The following is a 24,103-nucleotide window of genomic DNA, read 5'->3' as shown; positions in this document are numbered from 1 at the left end:
GGGTTTAAGGATATTTGGAAGCACATGTAGTATATCTACTTGGTGCAAAGAGTTTGGCTAGCATGAGGGGAAAGGCAAGCTCAACATGTTGGATGATCCATGACAATATAATTTATTTCAGATGTAAGAAAACATAACCCATTACGTTGTCTTCCTTGTCCAACGTCAACTTTTTAGCATGTCATATTTTAATGAGTGCTCACAATCATAAAAGATGTCCAAGATAGTATATTTATATATGAAAACCTCTCTTTCTTTATTACTTCCTATTAATTGCAATGATGACCAAAACTATGTTTGTCAACTCTCAACAACTTTTATTCATCATACTCTTTATATGTGAAGTCATTACTCTCCATAAGATCGATATGATCTCTTTATTTCTTTTTATTCTTTCTCTCCCCTTATTTTTTCTCAAGATCATAGCAAGATGGCAAAGCCCTTGACTCAACACTAATCTTTATTATATATAGCTCACGGACTCGATTACATAGAAGGATCATAAAGCAAAACTCAAAACTAGATCATACTAAAAACTTTATTCTACTAGATCAAGATATAACCAAAATGATCGAACTAAGAAAAACGATAAATACAAAAAGTGTGATGGTGATACGATACCGGGGCACTCCCCCAAGCTTGGCAGTTGCCAAGGGGAGTGCCCATACCCATGTGTTTATGACTCTTTCTTTGGAGGTGAAGGAGATGGTGATGATGATGACAATTTACCTCCAGCCTTTTCATATTGTAATTGAGAAGTGATCTCCTCCTTTAAATCATCAACCTCCGATTCCAGCTTCAAGATCTTGTCACATAAATCTCCTTTGCTTTTCTGTCGAAAATGAGAAGGAATAGATCGGTTGTTAGACAGTTTAGCCCTCTTAGGGAGACTAGACTTCTTGAACTTCACGTGCATATCCCCAGGTTGAGGTAGAGGAACATCCTCCTCCTCCTCCGAACTTGAATCATTGATCCTCCTTAAATGAGCATCCTCCTCCTCATCCATAGTTCGACCACAAGGAGATAGGTCCCCATAGGTCTTTGGGTCAGCAATGAGGTGTGAGACATAGCTCTCTCCGTCGGAGTCTTGAGATGACATCTTGCTCTAAATCATCAACAGAAACAGCTCGAAACAAAAACAAAGGATATTTGCGTGGTACGGTGGTCAAAACCTTCGGGAGATTATATAATGAATTTTTACCGACCGAAAGAAGTATCGCGCAAGAAAATGGAGTCTGGAGGGCACACGAGGTGCCCACAAGCCAAGGGGCGCGTCCAGGGGGTAGGGCGCACCCTCCACCTTCATGGATGCCTCGTGTCCTTTCCGGACAACTTCTTATTTTCCTATTTTCTTAAATATTCCAAAACGGAGAAAAATTGCCATTAGAACTGTTTTGGAGTCGGTTTACTTACCGTACCACGCACCTCTTCCTTTTCGGAGGCTGAAAAGTTCTGGAAGGTGTCACTTATATACTCCTCCGGAGTTACGGTTTCAATAACATTAGTTTCAACATTTATAGGATTACCTGAGATATAATGCTTGATCCTTTGACCGTTCACCACCCTCGGATTTGTGCCTTCGAAGTTGTTGATTTTTATGGCACCAGAATGATAGACCTCCTCGATAACGTAAGGGCCTTCCCATTTAGAGAGGAGTTTTCCTGCAAAAGATCTTAAACGAGAGTTGTATAACAGTACATAATCACCTACATTAGACTCACATTTTTGTATCCTTTTGTCATGCCATCTTTTAACCTTTTCTTTAAATAGTTTGGCATTCTCATAGGCCTAGGTTCTCCACTCATCGAGTGAGCTAATGTAAAATAGTCTCTTCTCACCGGCAAGTTTGAAGTCATAATTGAGCTCTTTAATGGCCCAATATGCCTTATGTTCTAGTTCAAGAGGTAAGTGACATGCTTTACCATATATAAACTATCTTATACGGAGACATACCCATAGGATTTTTATATGCAGTTCTATAGGCCCATAATGCATCATCAAGTTTCTTGGACCAATTCTTTCTATATCTATTAATAGTCTTTTGCAAAATTAATTTAATCTCTCTGTTACTTAGTTCTACTTAACCACTAGACTATGGATGATATGGAGATGCAATTCTATGATGAACATCATACTTAGCAAGCATCTTACGAAAAGCACCATGAATAAAATGTGAACCACCATTAGTCATTAAGTATCTAGGGACTCCAAACCTCGGAAAAATAACTTCTTTAAGCATCTTAATAGAGGTGTTATGATCAACACTACTAGTTGGAATAGCTTCTACCCACTTAGTAACGTAATAAACAACAACTAAAATATGTGTATACCCATTAGAGGAAAGAAACGATACCATATAATCAAAGCCCCAAACATCAGATGGTTCAATAACAAGTGAATAATTCATAGGCATTTCTTGATGTCTACTAATATTACCAATTCTTTGACATTCATCACAAGACAAGACAAACTTACGGGCATCCTTGAAGAGAGTAGGCCAATAAAAACTGGATTGCAATACCTTATGTGCAGTTCTATCTCCAACATGGTGTCCTCCATAAGCCTCGGAGTGACACTTACGTATGATCTGTTCATGTTCATTATCGGTGTCAAAACCGGTGGATCTCGGGTAGGGGGTCCCGAACTGTGCGTCTAGGCGGATGGTAACAGGAGGCAGGGGACACGAAGTTTTACCCAGGTTCGGGCCCTCTTGATGGAGGTAAAACCCTACGTCCTGCTCGATTAATATTGATGATATGGGTAGTACAAGAGTAGATCTACCACGAGATCAGAGAGGCTAAACCCTAGAAGCTAGCATATGGTATGATTGTATGTCGTCCTACGGACTAAAACCCTCCGGTTTATATAGACACCGGAAAGGGCTAGGGTTACACAAGGTCAGTTACAAAGGAGGAGATATACATATCCGTATTGCCTAGCTTGCCTTCCACGGCAAGTAGAGTCCCATCCAGACACGAGACGAAGTCTTCAATCTTTTATCTTCATAGTCCAGCAGTCTGGCCAAAGGATATAATCCGGCTGTCTGGAGACCCCCTAATCCAGGACTCCCTCAGTAGCCCCCGAACCAGGCTTCAATGACGATGAGTCCGGCGCGCAGTGTTGTCTTCGGCATTGCAAGGCGGGTTCTTCTCCAACTTTCAAGTGTTCATAAGCAGTGTCCGGCTCCATAAATGTTGAACCTCTTGGCTTCTGTGCCCAATAAGGGCTATCTCCCACGCGTCGAGTGAATACAAGGCGCCAGGGCGTTTTTACATTCGCCCCCTAGCCAGATAAATAAATTGTCTATTAAAGGGATGGGGATTCTTAGATCTGATCCATATCATCCTCCCCGAGCGAGAATTCATCAGAGCGTGTTTCGGAAAGATCCATTTCAGCATGGCCAACCTCCGTAGCTCCTCCTCCCGCCCTCGTAGCCCTAAGCCCGGTGATTAGGAGAGGTGTTCAGTCCCGCACAGTCGATTAGTCGAGCTGCAAACTAAGGGATTTCTCCCTCCGGCGTATATGGTGCCCGTTCGAGCCGGGCTCACCACCTATAATGGCGAGGCGCAAGCGAAGAGCCTTCCCTGTCCTCCATGGGGGAACGGGTCTGCCTTGTTCCTTATTTACTAAGGGGACTCGGATTTCCAATTCATCCGTTCCTCCGCGGGCTCCTGGAGTTCTACGGCCTCCAATTACACAATCTCACCCCTGCCTCCATTCTACATATCACCGGCTATGTTGCTCTCTGCGAGTTGTTCCTAGGCTGCGAGGCTCACTTCGAGCTGTGGAAAAGGCTATTCTTCCTTGTCCCTCGCACACAGAGGGAATCACTTTATCAAGTGGGCGGAGCCGAAATATGGCGCATCGCCAATACCGGATACCTGTCCGGTACCCCGAAGAAGCCGTCCGAAGACTGGTCTTCAGAATGGTTTTATATGGAGGACGTCCCCCTTCCGGACCCTGTTCGGTGGGGTCTTCCTGAGTTCAACAATGCTCCTCTGAAGAAGCGCCGAAGTTGGCGCCCACAGAGCCCCCAGGCGGAAGACAACGGAGAAGTCCTCTATCTGATGAACCGGATCAAAGCACTGGCTCGATCAGGATTGACAATAATCGAAGTTATGTCGATTTGCATAATGCGGGGAGTGCAGCCACTTCAATATCGTGGACACCCTTTGTGGTGTTATAACGGGGCGGATGACGCCACCCGCTGCGGGCGTAAGTGTCCGGACAATGCTGCCGCTCTAGCGAAGATTCTGTCCGAACTGTTCAAGGGTGAGGAAGAGGAGTTCACCCGCATCAAGCCACTGGATGGATTCTCCATGTACAATCCTCCAAGCTGGGTAAGTTATATCTCCCTGCTCCCATTTTTCCCGCATTCTTAGTCGTAAGTATTCACCTTGCCACTTTGCGGCAGGAACTGCGAAAAGCCATAAAGGAGGTCAGCAGCCCTTCTTCACAACCAGAGGACCCTAACCGGGCCCTCTACTCCGGACTTGAAGAAGATCCGGTTATCTCCGTGGAACTGATAGACCGGCAGTTCTATCAGTTAAGCTGCGATGATGCCCTGGTGGCCATTATGGCCGACTATCCTGGACTGCTCCCAGCATCGCAGGTAAGAAAAATCAAAAAGTCCCAACTCCAAAACTAGGATCCCCTTTTAGGCACTTCACCCACCATATACATATGGCATCTTTTATAGGGAAGGCATTCGGGACGCCCTGCCGAACTCGCAGCAACTCGCCAACAAGAGGCACCGAGGCCGGGTAGGCCAAAAAGGAAGGCGGTCAGGACGGAGACGCCGGCGAAAAGGTATAGGAAAAACCCCGCTCCGTGGTTGTCGTCTTTCTCAAAATGTAATGACGCCCGTGTTTCTTCAACAGAAAAGCGCTCGCCGGAATAAGTCTGGCGATGCTGCCAACCAAGCTTCCACCAGTCAGGCGCCAGGACCGGACATAGAGGCGGAAGCCGATATGGGGCAGGCGCCAGATAATCCCCCTACAGAGGATGCGGATAGATTATCCGCTACAAACTCAGAAGTGGAAAGCGCCTTGAATCATAGGCGCCGCCGGGCCGTACTCCGCGACGCTTGTTTCTCACCAGAGGCGTTCGACGCCTTTAATTCTGGAGAGGCGTACCTCCGTGCTGTTCAAGATGGTCTAGCCAGAGCCACGGATCAGTATGTAAAGGATGTACGGGTGAGTAAATCTGGTGATTTATATGTATCAGTAGCCCCTGAGACTTGAAACAGTTAGCAGAACTGATTTAAGGATCATCTTTAATGTGCAGGTTCTTACAGAGAAGAATACTAGGCTGTCCCAGGACCTGGAGGAATGCAAGGCCCAACTGCGGGCCGCTCTTGCCGCATTGCAGGAACAGAAAAAGCCTCCCGCTGGTAACATTTACTTTAAAGAGTGATAGTTACCATATAGTGTGCGGCATAGCTGCAGTTCTAACAACAGATGTTGCAGATGAATCCGGGGAGAATCCGGAGGACCAGCATGTTATACGACACCTAGAAGCTGGCAAACGCGTGCTGACTGACGTTAGGCGGGAGAAAAACAATCTCCAAGATGCCCATGTTAAGCTGAGCGTTGAACTAAAACACGTTCGGGGCCAGCTTGCAGACTCCGGGAAGGAGAATAAGCGGCTTCGGCGCGGCATTTTCAGTAAGTGCTTGAATGAATCCTGTTAAAGGAGTTCGGCAAAGAAGTTGACTAACATCGTTATGTCTGTAGGTATGCTGACGGGTCGTCCTGCGGAGGAAATGCCTGGGTCTGCGGGTGATCTTCTGTCCGAGCTGTCACATCTGCATGAACAAGTTCGGCATGTGATGCAGGGTGTTGCCCAGGCCTTGTGGCCGTCCATATCCCTGCCAGAAGGCGTTGCATAGCTTGCGGAGAAGCTGAAGGGAGCACGGCGGCGCTTCCGATTATGGAAGATATCAGCCTGCCGACAGGGTGCCAGAGAAGCCTGGGCCATGGTGAAGACGCGGTATACCAAGGCAGACCCAAATCACATGGCCGAGGTCGGACTTGTGGGGCCTGACGGGAAAGAGATCCCCGTTAGCTTAGTTTATGGGCAAGTAGAATTAGCCGCAAAGTATTCCCAACATGATTGTAAGCTAGACCGCCTGTTGGATGGTATAGAGGAGGATTTTAGTCAGTCTGCATGACTATGTAATTAAAGTGACATGTATAATGCCTTCTAGCCGGATTGTAGATCATTTGTCGTTGCGGACATTTTCGCTTCAACCTCCGGGCCCAATAGTCAGGAGTGAATCCGAATACCCGCTCATTTATATAAACCAGGGTATGCGTGGAGACCAGGCGTAGGGGTCATTAGTGCTTTATCAGACAAGTGCCCAACTAGTTATGTTATATTACATGGGTAGTAATAAACATCTTCCAGGGAGAATAGTTCCATTAAGGGTTCCTTTCCCGGGGTAAGATGCCCTAAAGTGCATGTCCGTACTACGATAGGAAATGCAGAAAAAACATCTGGGGGCAGATATGGGCAATAAATAAAAATCATCTTTTGTTCACTGACCGAATATTCCCTTAAGAACGCTAGCTTTCGGCTTCACCCAGTCTGAGGTACACATCCGGCTGACCCGGCAGTAACAATCGTAGAGGTTCTCCCCTTATGCCCTAGCCGAATTAACGGGAACGTAGGGCATAAATACAAGAGCCAGGCAACCCAGCTTGGCCAAAACTTAAGTCATATCGATGCATATAATGGTGAAAAAAGGTACATGCGGAAGTATAACACATGTGTTGGGCATGAGGCCTAGATAAATAATTTAAGCTTCTGTGAAAGAAGCCCCTAGGTATGAAGAGTGCGGCTAGCGAATCTGTAATGTACAAGCGAGGCACAAGGTGACCCTTGAAGGCCTACAGAAATAATAAAAGAAGGAAAGAAAGAGAAACAAGACAGATGATGTATATGCAGAAAATGGACAAAGGGAGGGGACTAACATAGAGTCCGGTGCTAGGCGTAGAATCTTCGGAGCCTGGCCGCGTTCCATGGGTTCGGCTCGAGTCGACTAGTCGATGCATCCCGCACTCGGTATGCTCCACCGGTCAGAACTTGGTCAATAATAAAAGGACCTTCCCATTTGGGTCGAGCTTGTTCTTTTTCTTATCCGGCTGGCGTAGAACTAGTTCGCCAATGTTATAAGTTTTGGCCCGTACTTCTCTGCTTTGGATCTGCGAGCCTGTTGCTGATAAAATGCGGAACGGGCTTTGGCTACGTCGCGCTCCACTTTCAGGGTGTCCAGACTATCCTGCCGGTCGAGCTCGGCTTCTCTTTCTTCGTACATGCGCACTCGAGGTGAGTCATGAATTATGTCACAGGGCAAGACTGCCTCTGCGCCGTACACCATAAAGAAGGGTGTATATTCGATACTACGATTCGGCGTGGTCCGCAGCCCCTAGAGTACGGAGTCGAGCTCCTCTACCCAGTGCGTGTTAGACTCCATTAAGGAGCGCACTAATCTGGGTTTAATGCCGCTCATTATAAGACCGTTTGCTCGCTCGACTTGACCGTTGGTTTGTGGGTGATAGACTGAAGCATAATCGAGCTTCATGCCCATTTTGCTGCACCAGAGTTTTACCTCGTCGGCCGCAAAGTTCGTGCCATTATCAGTGATGATGCTGTGGGGGACGCCATAACGGTGTACAACCCCGGATATGAATTCTATCACCGGTCTAGATTCGGCTGTTTTAACAGGTTTGGCCTCTATCCATTTGGTGAATTTATCCACCATGACCAACAAGTATTTTTTCTTGTGGGTTCCCCCTTTAAGGGGTCCAACCATGTCAAGCCCCGAGACCGCAAAGGGCCATGTAATGGGGATTGTTTGGAGGGCGGTGGGCGGCATGTGGCTTTGATTTGCAAAGAGTTGGCAACCGGCGCAACGTTGGAACAAGTCCTGTGCATCTGCCCGGGCCGTTGGCCAATAGAATCCTGTACGGAAGGCCTTGCTTACAAGAGCCCGGGCTGCAGCGTGATGACCGCCGAGTCCGGCGTGAATTTCTGCCAAAAGATTCCGCCCTTCCACTTCGAAGATGCAACTTTGAAGGACTCCGGTAGTACTTTTTTTGTACAATTCTCCCTCGTGGACCCTGTAGGCCTTGGATCGCCGCACTATGCAGCGTGCCTCATTTTGGTCCTCCGGAAGTTCCTGTCTAGTTAGGTAGGCCAGCAATGGTTCAGTCCACGGGGCAATAATGGCCATTATTTCATGGGCTGAAGGTGTTATTTCGGTGGTGGGGCCTCTGATTGTGTCAGAGAGTTCGGTATCGGGTATTTTGGCCAGGTAGTCCCCTTCCCATACTATGGATGGTTTAAACAGCCTTTCCAAAAATATGTTGGGGGGACTGCATCGCGTTTTGCGCCGATGCGGGTGAGGATATCCGCCGCCTGATTATTTTCCCGAGCCACATGGTGAAATTCCAGCCCCTCGAACCGAGCTGGCATTTTTAGGACGACATTTCGATAGGCCGCCATTTTCGGATCCTTGGCGTCAAAATCTCCATTTATTTGGGATATTGCGAGGTTTGAATCCCCACACACCTCCAAGCGTTGAATGCCCATGGAGACTGCCATCCGAAGACCATGCAACAGAGCTTCTATTCGGCTGCATTGTTGGAGTCTATATACAATATTTGCAGTACTACTGAATGGTGTCTCCGGTTGGGGACGTCAGGACGACGCCAGCCCCTAGACCGGCCAGCATTTTAGAACCATCGAAGTGCATGATCCAATTGGAGTATGCGCCGTACTCTTTAGGGAGTTCGGCCTCCGTCCATTCGGCGACGAAGTCGGCCAATACTTGCGACTTGATGGCTCGTCGAGGTTTGTATGTTATGTCGAACGTGAGGAGCTCAATGGCCCATTTGGCAATCCGTCCCATAGCGTCGGGGTTGTTTATAATATCATTAAGTGGTACTTCCGAGGCTACTGTAATCGAACACTCTTGAAAGTAGTGTCGCAACTTCCGGGATGCCATGAATACCGCATAGGTTATCTTTTGATAATGTGGGTACTGTGATTTGCATGGAGTGAGGATAGTGGATACATAGTATACCGGCTTTTGAAGAGGGAATTTGTATCTGTCTGCTTCTCGTTCGACAACGAGCACTGCGCTGACAACTTGATGAGTTGCCGCTATGTACAACAGCATTGGTTCGCCGATGTTTGGCGCGACCAGAATTGGGTTGGTTGCCAAAATGGCCTTTATTTCTTCCAGTCCGGTTGTGGCCGCGGTCGTCCACTCGAAGTGTTCGGTGCACCGAAGGAGGCGATAAAGGGGTAAAGCCTTTTCTCCTAAGCGGGAGATAAAGTGGCTTAGAGCCACCACACATCCAGTTAACTTATGGATTTGCTTGAGGTCTGTTGGGGTAGCCAACTGTGACAAAGCTCAGATTTTGGCCGGATTAGCCTCAATACCTCTACTGGAGACAATGAAACCCAAGAGCTTTCTGGTTGGTACGCTGAAAACGCATTTTCCGGATTGAGCTTGATGTCCTATGTTCGGAGGTTGTCGAATGTGAGCCTCAAGTCGTCTATCAAAGAGTCGACGTGTTTGGTTTTGACGACCACATCGTCTACATATGCCTCTACTATTTTGCCGATTTGTTTCTCCAGACATGTCTGAATCATGCGCTGATATGTTGCGCCGGCGTTTTTGAGCCCAAAAGGCATTGTGTTAAAACAAAAGGGACCGTATGGTGTGATGAATGCTGTTGCGGCTTGGTCGGACTCCGCCATCTTGATTTGGTGGTAACCGGAGTATGCGTCGAGGAAACACAATGACTCGTGTCCTGTAGTAGCATCAATGATTTGATCGATGCGTGGGAGGGGGAAGGGATCCTTTGGGCAAGCTTTATTGAGATCTTTGAAATCGACACAAAGGCGCCATGATTTGTCCTTATTTGGTACCATCACCAGGTTTGCTAGCCAGTCCGGGTGTTTTATTTCTCTAATGAATACGGCCTCCAATAACTTGGCTAGTTCCTCTCCCATGGCCTGTCTCTTAGGTTCGGAGAAACGCCGGAGAGCTTGCTTGACCGACTTAAATCCCTTTAGGATATTGAGGCTATGCTCGGCCAGCCTGCATGGGATTCCTGGCATGTCTGAGGGATGCCAGGCGAATATGTCCTAGTTCTCGCGCAGGAACCCTCGTAGTGCGGTGTCCACAACGGGGTTTAACTGTGCCCCGATGGAGGCTGTTTTTGTAGGGTCCGTTGGGTGGACTTGGAATTTGACTATTTCATCCACTGGTTTAAAAGAGGTGGACTTGGATCTCTTGTCGAGTATCACATCGTCCCTGTCCATTATAGAGCGTAGCATGGTTAATTCCTCGGCCGAGAGGGCTTCGGATAATGCCTCGAGGGCCAGTGCGGCTGTTTTGTTTTCGGCGCGGAGTGCTGTGTCCGGATCACTGGCGAGAGTGATGATTCCGTTGGGTCCGGGCATTTTGAGCTTCATGTACCCGTAAAGGGGTACGACTTGGAAGATTGTGAACGCCTCCCATCCTAAAAGAGCGTGATAACCACTACTGAACGGGTCCACTTGGAATGTGATTTCTTCGGACCTGTAATTATCCGGCGTGCCGAATACCACAACTAGTGTGATTTTCCCAGCACAGCGTGCTTCCCGACTGGGTATGATTCCTCGAAAGGTTGTGCTACTTTGCCCAATCCAGCTCTAGTCTATTTCCATCTTTTGAAGAGTTTCCTCATAGATGAGGTTTAATCCACTGTCGCCGTCCATGAGTACTTTGGTGAGTCGAAAGCCGTCCACGATTGGACTGAGGACCAGTGCGGCTGGTGCTCAGGCTGTTCGGAATTTAGGTTCGTCACTGGCATTGAAGGTAATAGCCGTGTCACTCCATGGATTTACTGCCGCTATGTGGCAGATTTCGGCCATGCTTCAGAGTGTTCGCTTGCGCCTATTATTTGACGCGAAGGTCTCAAAGACTGTTAACACCATATTGTTATCCACGGGATGGTGCTCTATGGTATTTGGGATAAGAAGATCCTCACCACTTTTGGCCACCTGCCGGAGTATCAAACATGCTCTAAGGCTGTGCGCTGGTATTGTATCCGTTGTACCGTGAATTTTGCAGGGTCTGTTGAGCCATCCCTCCAGTACGGTTCCATGCCCTGTAGAGGGTTTTTTGCTTTTTGGTAGTTAACCCGGGTGTATTGTGATAATGCACCCTTTTATTTCGGGCTGGGTTTGTATTCAGGGCCGGATTATCCCAAAAGTTTGTTTCAGTTTTCCAGGCACTTTCCATCGCACAGTACTTTCGTACTATGGACGCCAAGTGAGCGAAGTGTGTTATCTCACGGCGATTTATGGCGTTAAGGATTCCCTTGTCCGTGCAATTATTGCAGAAAAATAGGATTGCGTCTTCCTCGCGACAGTCCTTAACCTTGTTTATCGCAAGGAGGAATCTGGCCCAATAGTGATGTACTGTTTCCTGGGGCTCTTGCCTGATGTGGGAAAGATCACTTATGTTTGGGTGGGTGGGTGGAATTGAATCCGAACCCTTACCCGATCTGAGATCCAGGGGCCGAGGACTTTCCAATTTTGGAAGTTCCGGTTCCGGGGTGCTACCCGATAATCCTGGTCCGCTGCCTGACTCTAAGTTCAGGGATTGGATGTTGTCCTCCCGCGAACGGGCGTCCTGCTCGGAGAGCTCGGGAATCCGGACATAGTTGGTCTTCGAGATAGAGGAAAGGTCGCCGCATTGCTCCTCCACCACTCCAATATGATGGGTGACCGGTGGAGAGTTAATCTCCCTTTGATCGGGTTTAAGCCCAATCCGATCATAGTCCGTAGCGACTCCCAAGGCGGCGATGCGATCCAAGAGCTCGTTTAAGGAGGCGAGCTCCATTGGATCCATCTGTTCAGCGAGTGCCGATCTGACGTGGAGGCTGTTTTCGATGACCCGAGAAGTCATCGTCGGCGCGGGTGCCGAATAGGCGGTCATGATGAAACCGCCTAACCGGAGAGTTTGGCCGACAACCAAAGCTCCCCCAATAGTAGTACCATCTTTAAATACAAGACGGGACATCCTTCCTTCTGGCGATGGCACAGAGGAACTATCAATGAAAGCACCAATGTCGGTGTCAAAACCGGCGGATCTCGGGTAGGGGGTCCCGAACTGTGCGTCTAGGCGGATGGTAACAGGAGGCAGGGGACACGAAGTTTTACCCAGGTTCGGGCCCTCTTGATGGAGGTAAAACCCTACGTCCTGCTCGATTAATATTGATGATATGGGTAGTACAAGAGTAGATCTACCACGAGATCAGAGAGGCTAAACCCTAGAAGCTAGCCTATGGTATGATTGTATGTCGTCCTACGGACTAAAACCCTCCGGTTTATATAGACACCGGAAAGGGCTAGGGTTACACAAGGTCGGTTACAAAGGAGGATATATACATATCCGTATTGCCAAGCTTGCCTTCCACGCCAAGTAGAGTCCCATCCGGACACGAGACGAAGTCTTCAATCTTGTATCTTCATAGTCCAGCAATCCGGCCAAAGGATATAATCCGGCTGTCCGGAGACCCCCTAATCCAGGACTCCCTCATTCATGCTCAGGTACACAACGTCTAATAACACCATCTACTCCTTCTTTATAAAGGTGTGGATCATCCCAGAAGTAATGTCTTAAATCATAGAAAACCCTTTTCTTTTGCTGGTAAGTGAAACTAGGTGGTATAAATTTAGCAACAATGTAATTAGCGTAATTATCATACCATGGAGCAGTACGAGAAGGATTTATGACAGCTAATTGTTCATCAAGAAAGCTATCATCAATCGTTAGTGGGTCATCAAGAACATTCTCTAACCTAGACAAGTTGTCTGCAACGGGGTTCTCAGCTCTCTTTCTATCAATAATATGCAAATAAAATTCTTGTAATAAGAGAACCCATCTAATAAGTCTTGGGTTAGCATCCTTCTTTTCCATAAGATATTTAATAGCAGCATGATCAGTGTGAATAGTTACTTTAGAATCAACAATATAAGGTCTGGACTTATCACAAGCAAATACAATTGCTAAAAATTCTTTTTCAGTAGTAGCATAATTTCTTTGGGCACTGTCTAGAGTTTTAATAGCATATTGGATAACATTTAATTTCATATCAACTCTTTGTCCTAGAACAGCCCCTACAACATAATCACTAGCATCACACATAATCTCAAAGGTTAAATTCCAATTAGGAGGCTGAACAATAGATGCAGAAATCAAAGCTTTCTTAAGTATTTCAAATGCTTCTACACAATCATCATCAAAGACAAAAGGAACATCTTTTTGTAAGAGATTACTCAGAGGCTTGGAATTTTTTGAGAAGTCTTTAATGAACCTCCTATAAAAACCGGCATGACCAAGGAAACTTCTTATACCTTTAATGTCCTTAGGGCACGACATCTTTTCAATAGCATCAACTTTAGCTTTATCAACCTCAATACCTCTTTCAGAAATTTTATGCCCCAAGACATACCTTCATTAACCATAAAGTGGAACTTCTCCCAATTCAAGACAAGATTAGTTTCTTCACATCTCTGCAAAACTCGATCAAAGTTGCTTAAGCAATCATCAAAAGAAGTTCCATAAATGGAGAAATCATCCATGAAAATCTCAACAATCTTTTCACAAAAGTCAGAGAATATAGCAGTCATACATCTTTGAAAGGTAGCAGGTGCAGTACATAAACCAAAAGGCATACGTCTATAGGCAAAGGTACCGAAAGGGCAAGTAAAAGTGATCTTTTCATGATCCTCTTTCGACACAGGTATTTGAGAGAAACCAGAATAACCATCTAGAAAGCAAAAATGTGTATGTTTGGATAATCTTTCTAGCATTTGATCAATAAAAGGTAAAGGGTAATGATCCTTTTTAGTAGCTTTATTTAATTTGCAGAAATCAATTACCATTCTATAACCCGTAACAGTTCTTTGTGGGATCAATTCATCCTTATCATTAGGAACAACAGTAATACCTCCCTTCTTAGGGACACAATGGACATGACTTACCCACTGACTATAAGCAACAGGATAAATTATACCTGCCTCCAGAAGCTTTAGTATTTCTTTTCTTACCACTTCTTTCATCTTAGAATTTAACAGTCGTTGGTGATCAACAACCGGTTTAGCGTCTTTTTCCAATTTTATTTTGTGCTGACATAGAGTGGGACTAATTCCCTTAAGATCATCAAGAGTATATCCAATAGCAGAATGGTGCTTCTTCAGAGTTCTCAATAATTTCTCTTCTTCCTGCTCTGAAAGGTTAGCATTAATAATAATAGGATATATCTTCTTTTCATCAAGATAAGCATATTTAAGAGTATCAGGCAATGGTTTAAGCTCAAACACGGGATCACCCTTGGGTGGAGGAGGATGCCCTAGAATTTTAACAGGCAAGTTGTGTTTCAAAATAGCTCCCTGTTTAAAGAATACTTCATCTATTTCCCTTCTTTCATTCATAAACATATCATTTTCATGGTCTAGCAAATATTGTTCTAAAGGATCATTAGGAGGCACGATAATAGAAGCAAGACCAATAATTTCATCTTTACTAGGAAATTCTTTATCATGGGGTTGTCTACGAAATATAGCAAAATTAAAATCATGAGACGTATCCCCTAAACCAGTAGAAACAATATCCTTTTTATAGTCTATCCTAGCATTAACAGTATTCAATAAGGGTCTACCAAATATAATGGGACAAAAGTCATCTTGTGGGGAACCAAGAACAAGAAAATCAACAGGATATTTAACTTTCCCACACAAGACTTCAACATCTCTAACAATCCCAATCGGAGAAATAGTATCTCTATTGGCAAGCTTAATTATAACATCAAGACCTTCTAACTTAGAAGGTGCAATATCATGCATAATTTCTTCATATAAAGAATGAGGTATTGCACTGGCACTAGCACCCATATCACATAAGCCATGATAGCAATGATCTCCTATTTTAACAGAAATAACAGGCATGCCTACAACAGGTCTATGTTTATTTTTAGTATCGGGTCTAGCAATTCTAGCAGCTTCATCACAAAAGTAAATAACATGCCCATCAATATTATCGGACAAGATATCCTTAACCATAGCAATACTAGGTTCAACTTTAATTTTCTCATAGGGTGTAGGTGTTCTAGTATTACTCTTATGAACCACAGTTGAAGCTTTAGCATTATCCTTTATTCTAGTAGGGAAAGGTGGTTTCTCAATATAAGCAGTAGGAACAATATGATCAACATTATAAGTGATAGTCTTTTCTTCAACTTTAATAGGTTCAACTACTTTTACTTCAATGGGAGGATGATATTTAATCCACTTCTCCTTAGGGAGATCAACATGAGTAGCAAAGGATTCACAAAAAGAAGCTACTATCTCAGAGTCAAGTCCATATTTAGTGCTAAATTCACGAAAAGCATCGGTGTCCATAAAATATTTAACACAATCAAACTTAGGTGTTATACCAGACTCTTTACCTTTGTCGAGTTCCCAATCTTCAGAGTTGCGTTTAATTATTTCCAATAAATCCCATCCGAATTCAATAGTCTTCATCATAGAAGATCCAGTACAAGAAGTATCGAGCATGGAGCGATTATTGAGAGAAACCAAGCATAAAATTTTTGAATAATAATTTCTATTGAGAGGTCATGATTGGGGCATGAATATAACATTGACTTAAGCCTCCCCCAAGCTTGAGCGATGCGTTCTCCTTCACGAGGCCAAAAATTATATATATATATATATATATATATATATATATATATATATATATATATATATATATATATATAATTACGATCATGATGAATCAGATGCATAGGATAAAACTTCTGATGAAATTCCAATTTCAATCGGTTGTAGTTCCATGATCCAATATCATCACATAGCCTAAACCATGTCAATGCCTTTCCCTTCAAAGATAAAGGGAAGACCTTCTTATTGATAACATCCTCGGGTATATCTGCAAGCTTAAATAATCCACAAACTTCATCCACATAGATTAGGTGCAAATTACGATGCAATGTTCCATCTCCTGTAAAAGGATTAGCTAGCAGTTTCTCCATCATACCCGAAGGAATTTCAAAGTAAACATTTTTAGTAGGTTCAATAGGTTGAGGAGCAACTCTTTGCTCTACTGGTCGGGGTGAAGATACCCCGAACAAGCCCCTCAAAGGATTACTTTCCATAGTAACAAGTGACAATAAATTTCAGCACACTATATAAATTTTCCTTACCAAATTCCACCTACCAAAGGCGTTTCACTCCCCGGCAACGGCGCCAGAAAAGAGTCTTGATGACCCACAAGTATAGGGGATCTATCATAGTCCTTTCGATAAGTAACATTGTCAAACCCAACGAGGAGTAGAAGGAAATGATAAGCAATTTTCAGTAAGGTATTCTCTGCAAGCGCTAAAATTATTGGTAACAGATAGTTTTGTGATAAGGTAATTTGTAACAGGTAACAAGTAATAAAAGTAAATAAGGTGCAGCAAGATGTCCCAATCCTTTTTGTAGCAAAGGACAAGCCTGGACAAACTCTTATATAAATAAAAGCGCTCCCGAGGACACATGGGAATTATCGTCAAGCTAGTTTTCATCATGCTCATATGATTCACGTTCGGTACTTTGATAATTTGATATCTGGGTGGACCGGTGCGTGGGTACTGCCCTTCCTTGGACAAGCATCCCACTTATGATTAACCCCTATTGCAAGCATCCGCAACTGCAAAAGAAGTATTAAGGTAAACCTCACCATAGCATGAAACATATGGATCCAAATCAGCCCCTTACGAAGCAACACATAAACTAGGGTTTAAGCTTCTGTCACCCATCATCTACTTATTACTTCACAATGCCTTCCCCTAGGCCCAAACAATGGTGAAGTGTCATGTAGTCGATGTTCACATGACACCACTAGAGGAGAGACAACATACATCTCATAAAAATATCGAACGAATACCAAATTCACATGACTACTTATAGCAAGACTTCTCCCATGTCCTCAGGAACAAATGTAACTACTCACAAATCATATTCATGTTCATAATCAGAGGGGTATTAATATCCATAAAGGATCTGAACATATGATCTTCCACCAAATAAACCAACTAGCATCAACTACAAGGAGTAATCAACACTACTAGCAACCCACAGGTACCAATCCGAGGTTTTGGGACAAAGATTGGATACAAGAGATGAACTAGGGTTTGAGATGAGATGGTGCTGGTGAAGATGTTGATGGAGATTGACCCCCTCCCGATGAGAGGATCGATGGTGATGACGATGGTGATGATTTCCCCCTCCCAGAGGGATGTTTCCCAGGCAGAACAGCTCCGCCAGAGCCCTAGATTGGTTCCGCCAAGGTTTCACCTCGTGGCGGCGGAGTTTCGTCCCGAGAGCTTGCTTATGATTTTTTCCAGGGCGAAAGACTTCATATAGCCAAAGATGGGCACCGGAGGCCTGCCAGGGGGCCCACGAGGCAGGGGGCGCGCCCAGGGGGTAGGGCGCGCCACCCACCCTCGTGGATGGTGGGTGGCCCCCTCTGGTGCTTCCTTTGCCCAATGTTTTTTTATATATTCTGAAACTGACTTCCGTGGAGTTTCAGGACCTTTGGAGTTGTGCAGAATAGGTCTCTAATATTTGCTCCTTTCCAGCCCAGAATTCCAGCTGCCGACATTCTCCCTCTTCGTGTAAACCTTGTAAAATAAGAGAGAATAGGCATAAGTATTGTGACATAATGTGTTATAACAACCCGCAATGCAATAAATATCAATATAAAAGCATGATGCAAAATGGACGTATCACATCTTATTTTGCTTAGTACGACGGTAGCATTATGAGATGACCCCTTACTAAAATTTCAAGGTATAAGTGTTCTCCCTGAGTATGCACCATTGCGATAGTTCTTCATGCTGAGACACCACGTGATCATCGTGTGTGATAAGCTCTACGTTCACATACCACGGGTGCAAGCCAGTTTTGCACAAGCAGAATACTTAGCTTAAACTTGACGAGCCTAACATATGCAGATATGGCCTTGGAACACTGAGACCGAAAGGTCGAGCATGAATCATATAGTAGATATGATCAACATAGTGATGTTCACCATTGAAAACTTAGCCATCTCACGTGATGATCAGACATGATTTAGTTGATATGGATCACGTGATCACTTAGATGATTAGAGGGATGTCTATCTAAGTGGGAGTTCTTAAGTAATATGATTAATTGAACTTAAATTTATCACGAACTTAGTCCTGATAGTATTTGCATATCTATGTTGTAGATCAATTGCTCGCATATAACTTCCCCATTTTATTTATGATATGTTTCTAGAGAAAAATATGTTGAAAGATGTTAGTAGCAATGATGCGAACTAGCTCCGTGATCTGAGGATTATCCTCATTGCTGCACAGAAGAATTATATCCTTGCACTACTACGGAAAACCTTATACACAGAAATTTAGCAACAACGCGGGTTAAAAAAGGGCGCTAGTGCTAGATAGCAGTAGCGATTCAGAATAAACAGCACTGCAGATACGATCCTAGCAGTAGCGCGTGTGCCCATAAAAGCGCTACTACTAATATTCCCATTGCTGGAACGATGGGCTATGCATAGCAGTAGCGGCCTTGCAGGAAGCGCGCTACTGCTAGGGCATGAGTAGTAGCGCGTTTCCCTGTAACAGTGCTACTGCTAATGGAAATAAAATAAAATGAAAAACAAATAGAAAAGTAAATGAAAATGAAAGAAACAGAAAAAGGAGAAAGAAAAAAATAAAATGTAAAGCAAAATAAATGAAAAAGCGAAAAAACAGAGAAAGGCTTAGCTGTAGCGTGTGTTAGTAAGAGGCGTTGTAGCTAACGCAGCTGCAGCGTGTTTCCAGGATCCCCGCTATAGAAACAGAAAAGGAAATAAAAAAGAGAGAAAATTACATATGTATAGCAGTAACGCGTTTTGGAAAAAGCGCTATAGCTACCTTAGCTATAGCGCGTTCTGCGAAACGCGCTACCGCTAGTTTTGACTTAACCAAAAAACCGTTTCCCCCTCGGCCACCACTTGCCCCCAAATCTCTCGACCCACCCCGCCGCCGTCTCCCCGATTCGCCGTCGCCCCACTTCGACGCCGTCTCCTGCCGACGTCGACGCCCCCGGAGCCACTAGAGCCGTGCGCCGTCGACGCCACCGGAGCCGCCCCCAACGCCACGGAGCCGCGCGGCCTCATCAACGCCACCGGAGCCGCCGTCGACGCCACCGGATCCTCCCTCGCCATCACCGGAGACGCCCCTCCCTCCCTCGCCACCACTACCTCCCTCGCCACCACCGGAGCCATCCTCTGTAAGCCCCCACCCCTCCTCTCTCTCATGCATAGGTTAGCTAGTTTAATTATGTTAATTATCTAGGTTAGGGAAAACATTTAGTTAGGGCTTTGACAGAGAAGTAGTTAGGTTAACTAGTTTAATTAGGTTAATTATCTAGGTTAGTGCAAAAATTTAGTTAGGGCTTTGACAGAGAACTAGTCAGTTTAATTAGGTTAATTATCTAGGTTATTTAGGCAAGTTTTATTTTAAAGATGATCCCTTCCTAGACTTTTATTGTTGATTATATCTTTTCATTGAAGTGGTCATGTTGTTTGTGCCCAAGTGGCTTTGTTGTTTGAATGAAGCTGAGTGGCCTATATATGTTTTGCCGGAATGTTGATTCATTTCCGTTCTGGCAAATTTTAGGTTCTCGATTTGTCCACTTTTTAGAAAAGGTCATGCCGACATTTTCCGTGAATTTCGGCATGACTTGTGCTACAAACTAGGACATATCAAGTGCCCGGGATTTGCCGCACCAGGAAGGAGTCAATGTTCCTACAAAACATAGGCCTTTTGTATGTCATTATTCATTTTATTAGGTCTAGAATTAATTTACTAGATTTAATCGTAGGAAACATGGCTAGCAACGATGAAGGACAGGGTTCTGGTGATTGCGACGGCGTCTACTGGGCGGCAGACGAATTTTTTAGCCTTGCCGATGATCAACCGGTGGTATCAGGGACTGAGACCGACACGCAGACCGGTGCTGAGACTGAGACCGACGCTGAGACTCAGACCGGCATCGAGACCGGCGCTGAGACTGAGACCGGTGCTGAGACTGAGACCGGCGCTGAGACTCAGACCGGCATCGAGACCGGCGCTGAGACTGAGACCGGCGCTGCCTCGGGGAGCGGAGCCGGTGTAGAACAGAAAGCAAAGAGGCAACGAATTCCTAACAAACTCAAGACTACTAGACTAGTGGTCACGGAGGTGGACTATGGAAATTTTGAGCCAAAGGCGCCCGAGGAAGCGCGCCGATGCTACGACAATCAAATAGGCTGCATCGTACGGACAACCGCCACCATCAACGATGAGAAACTAACGAAGATAGAAAACATGAGGAGCTCCCTCCTAAAGAAGTTTCAGCAGATATTCTTGTTCCCGGGCCGGAATGAGAAGGATTATGAAGATCCAGATGAGGACCCGGCAATGAAGAAGATAAACAAACACGCCATGACCAAGTTTCGCAACGCGTTGGCCGCCTGGAAAAATCGAGTGAAAGCAAAGATCATCGACAAGAAGGAACCCTACTCCAAGATTGTAAAGGATAATCCGACAATCACGGAAGAGCAGTTTCAAATATTCAAGGAGGCTTGCGAGGCCGTAGCTGCCAAAAAAGTCTCAGTACATGAAGGGGCTTCAAGAGAGGAACATTGGGAGCCACCACCTCGGAAGTCGTGGTTACGGCGGAAAGAGGTCCAAATGGGCCAAGGAGGACACGGAAGCCGCGAGTCTTGGCATCCCACACCCCTTGGCGGATTTCACCGTCCCGCAGGAGCATGAAGTCCTCAAGGCCCGGCACCGTTGGGACCCAGTGAACAAGGTTTACGAGACAACACCGATCATTACGGAGTTTATGAGACTGCTGGTAATTTTAGTTTCTGATCAATTCGACTGCACACGTTAGTCATATTTGTAAACGATCCTTGAGCCTTTTGCAGAGAGAGCAGCACCGCATTGCGGCCGAAGCAACTTGCCGTCTGAGGCATTGGCCAGGCCCAAGTGGGACACTCCATTCAACCGGGTGTTGAACATATTGAAACGACAACCAGTGGATACTCGACCATTGTATGGACACGTGCACGGTGTCGGAGACGGCACCACATGGAAGAAGTACTACCGTGAGACCACGGAGGAGAGAAAGGAAAGACGGAGGTTAACTGAAGAAAACATCGACAAGAAGGTTGAGATTGCGGTTGAGAAGAAATCATGTCAAACAGTCGCAACAGCGGTAGCTGCCACAAAACAGGTGGTTGCAGATTTGTATACTTCCTTGGTAACGGGCGTTATCACTTGGACAAGGCAAAATCCAGAAAAAAATGCAGAGGACTTTCCCCTTGCCGACTTCTTAGGGAGCAGCTCGACTAGCGTTGCACCAGCACCTGCTCCCGCACCGGCTCCCGCACCTGCTCCCGCACCGACTCTCGCACCTACTCCCACACCGGACGTGCTCGGTGGTGCTTCATCTTTGGCTGAGCTCGACGCCCTCACGGTATCTGTCACACCCGCCCCCTTCAATATAAATGTATAATCTCCCGTTTTCGTTGCCTTTCGGATGTCTCACGTCGCAGACTTTTCTTTGCAGGCCGACGAAACCCCATGCACCATATTGTACACTATCGGCGACCATAAGGTGGACGTGGGGAAGGCGACGATAATGAAGCCGAAGTAACCATTGTTCCACAGCCGACCGATCCTCCCGAACGTCTTCAAGGTTTCCGTGGCCAGTGTCAAACCGGGCCACGAGAATTTGCCTCCTCCAATACTAGCGGGGGATGACGACGAGACACCGCGGCGGCTTGGTGATTGTTGCAATGGGTGGGTGCTGTTGTGGCCAAAGAGTCTGCTTCGTCTGGAGGCGGCCGGGAGCACACCCACGAGCATGCAGCCTCAGCAAGGTATGAACATCAACACCCCACCTACCCAATTAGCGTCGGGTGTCGGGTTGGGTGATAGCGGACGGGGTAAGGAGGAGGCTCCATTAGTCGCTGATGACGTCGCCATGGATGAGGATGAGGACGACTATGGCGCTGAACGGTATGTCTATACTGACGCCTCCTCAGGGTTTGAGCGTCATGAGTCGGTGCCTGAATTGCCGTCTCAATGTATTATGGACGACCTTCCGGTAGTAAAGAACTCTAGGAAGAGAGCGAGGAAAGGCAAAAAAGCTGATTCTATGATCCAGCCGCCTCAGCAGCCTCGGCTTCAGGACCGTATAGATATCCCCGATGCGGATAAATGGCATATCCTCGGTCAACCAATCCTACCTGAAACAACGCTACGGGCCAGATTCGGTGATCTAAGGAGACTTCATGACGATGTGCTGCGGGTAGAGAAAGGCCTCATCGCCTCGAAAGATCCAGGATACCCACTCTACGTGGTTAACATTCCACGGCAAATGTCGTACGTTGACAGCTTCCCCGCGGATAAGTTCTTCCTCCGATTCGATTACATATTTGACATGTTTCACGTGAAGAAGCTGGATTTTACGTTTGTCCGCCTTTATGCCTTGCACATGAACTACATCATTAGGGTTGAGCAGATATCTAATATCTGTGTCGCTGACCCGTACTACATGCACGAGGGCTTCTTGAGAGTCTGCGCAAAGCACCGTGAATACGCGAGGGATTACATCGTCACTTTCATGCTCGCCAATAAGGACAAGGAGGCGATTCTCGTGCCTTATCATCTCGTGTAAGTCGTCCGTGCTGCTATCCTTCCTTCGATTTCAATCATTCATTTGCATGGTGGAGGCTAATTAATTTGAGGTGTACTTATTTTGCGCAGCGACGGGCGCGCCGTCCTCATCATCCTCTACCCCTGATTCTCCCATGCTCTTTACTTGGACTCTTCGAAGAACATTCACTAAAAGGATTACACCCACATCAAGGATGTTCTCGACAGTGCTATGTTTTACTACCAAGCAAGGGGTGGAGAGGTCAGGGACAAGAAGACAAGGGGCGGCAGGGCCGCCTTCGGCCATAAGACCGACTTCTGCTGCATCCAAGAACCGAACGATTCTCTTAATGATGGATTCTATGTCCTACACCACATGCTGGAGTACAGACGGGATCACCAGAACCTTCGCATGTCACCTAGATGCGGCGATGCCCATATTCTGCAATGGGCAAAGGACATAGGAGATATCGAGGATCATCGACTTCGAGCTGAGTTCTATAACATCCAACGCGAACTTGCCCAAATCATCTTGAAGGAGGTCGTCGGAAAAACAGGGATGTTCTACGGAGAAGGACAAATGTCGCGAGAAGACGTCCGAACATGGATAGCCTCTCAGCGTCTCGACATGAAGCCTTTCACTAAGCTCAAGGACCATCTCCCTGACTTGGATGGATGGAACGACATGTTGGAGTGATTGTCGATATATGACAATGTGTCCATTTAGTCCATACTTTCTGTATGACAAAACTTTGAGTTATGCACGATGAAACTTTATTTGTGATGTAATTAAACCGTCCTCCTCCTCGACTAGCGAAAATCACTCTAGTTAGGGCATTTTGGGGTACGATGAACTTTGTTATTTATGCTTATGATATACTCCCTCCGTTCCTCAATATAAGGTGTATTATTTTTCCAAAAAGTCAAACTTCTCTAAGTTTGATCAAGTTTATAGATAAAAATACCAATATCTAGAATACCAAATCATTATCACTAGATTCATCTCGAACTATATTTTTACATTTTATATATTTAGTATTATAAATCTTTATATATTTTGCTGTAAAGTTGGTCAAACATAGACAAGAGTTGACTTTTTGAAAAACTAATACACCTTATATTTAGGAACGGAGGGAGTATATGTTGTTTCTATTTTTTCCAAGTCTGTCTCTTTCTGTTGCTCAACTATATATGTTGCATATCATCGACTCATGTGACGATCCAGGTGCATAGATCATAGATGGCAAAGAAGTGCTATGCTAGGAGTATATATATGACAAGTGGCCGGAGTGTCAGGCCCAGGTGTACCG

This window comes from Triticum dicoccoides, chromosome 5A (genome assembly GCF_002162155.2).
Source record: "Triticum dicoccoides isolate Atlit2015 ecotype Zavitan chromosome 5A, WEW_v2.0, whole genome shotgun sequence".
NCBI classification, from domain to species: Eukaryota; Viridiplantae; Streptophyta; class Magnoliopsida; order Poales; family Poaceae; genus Triticum; species Triticum dicoccoides.
This window is presented reverse-complemented; position numbering follows the sequence as displayed.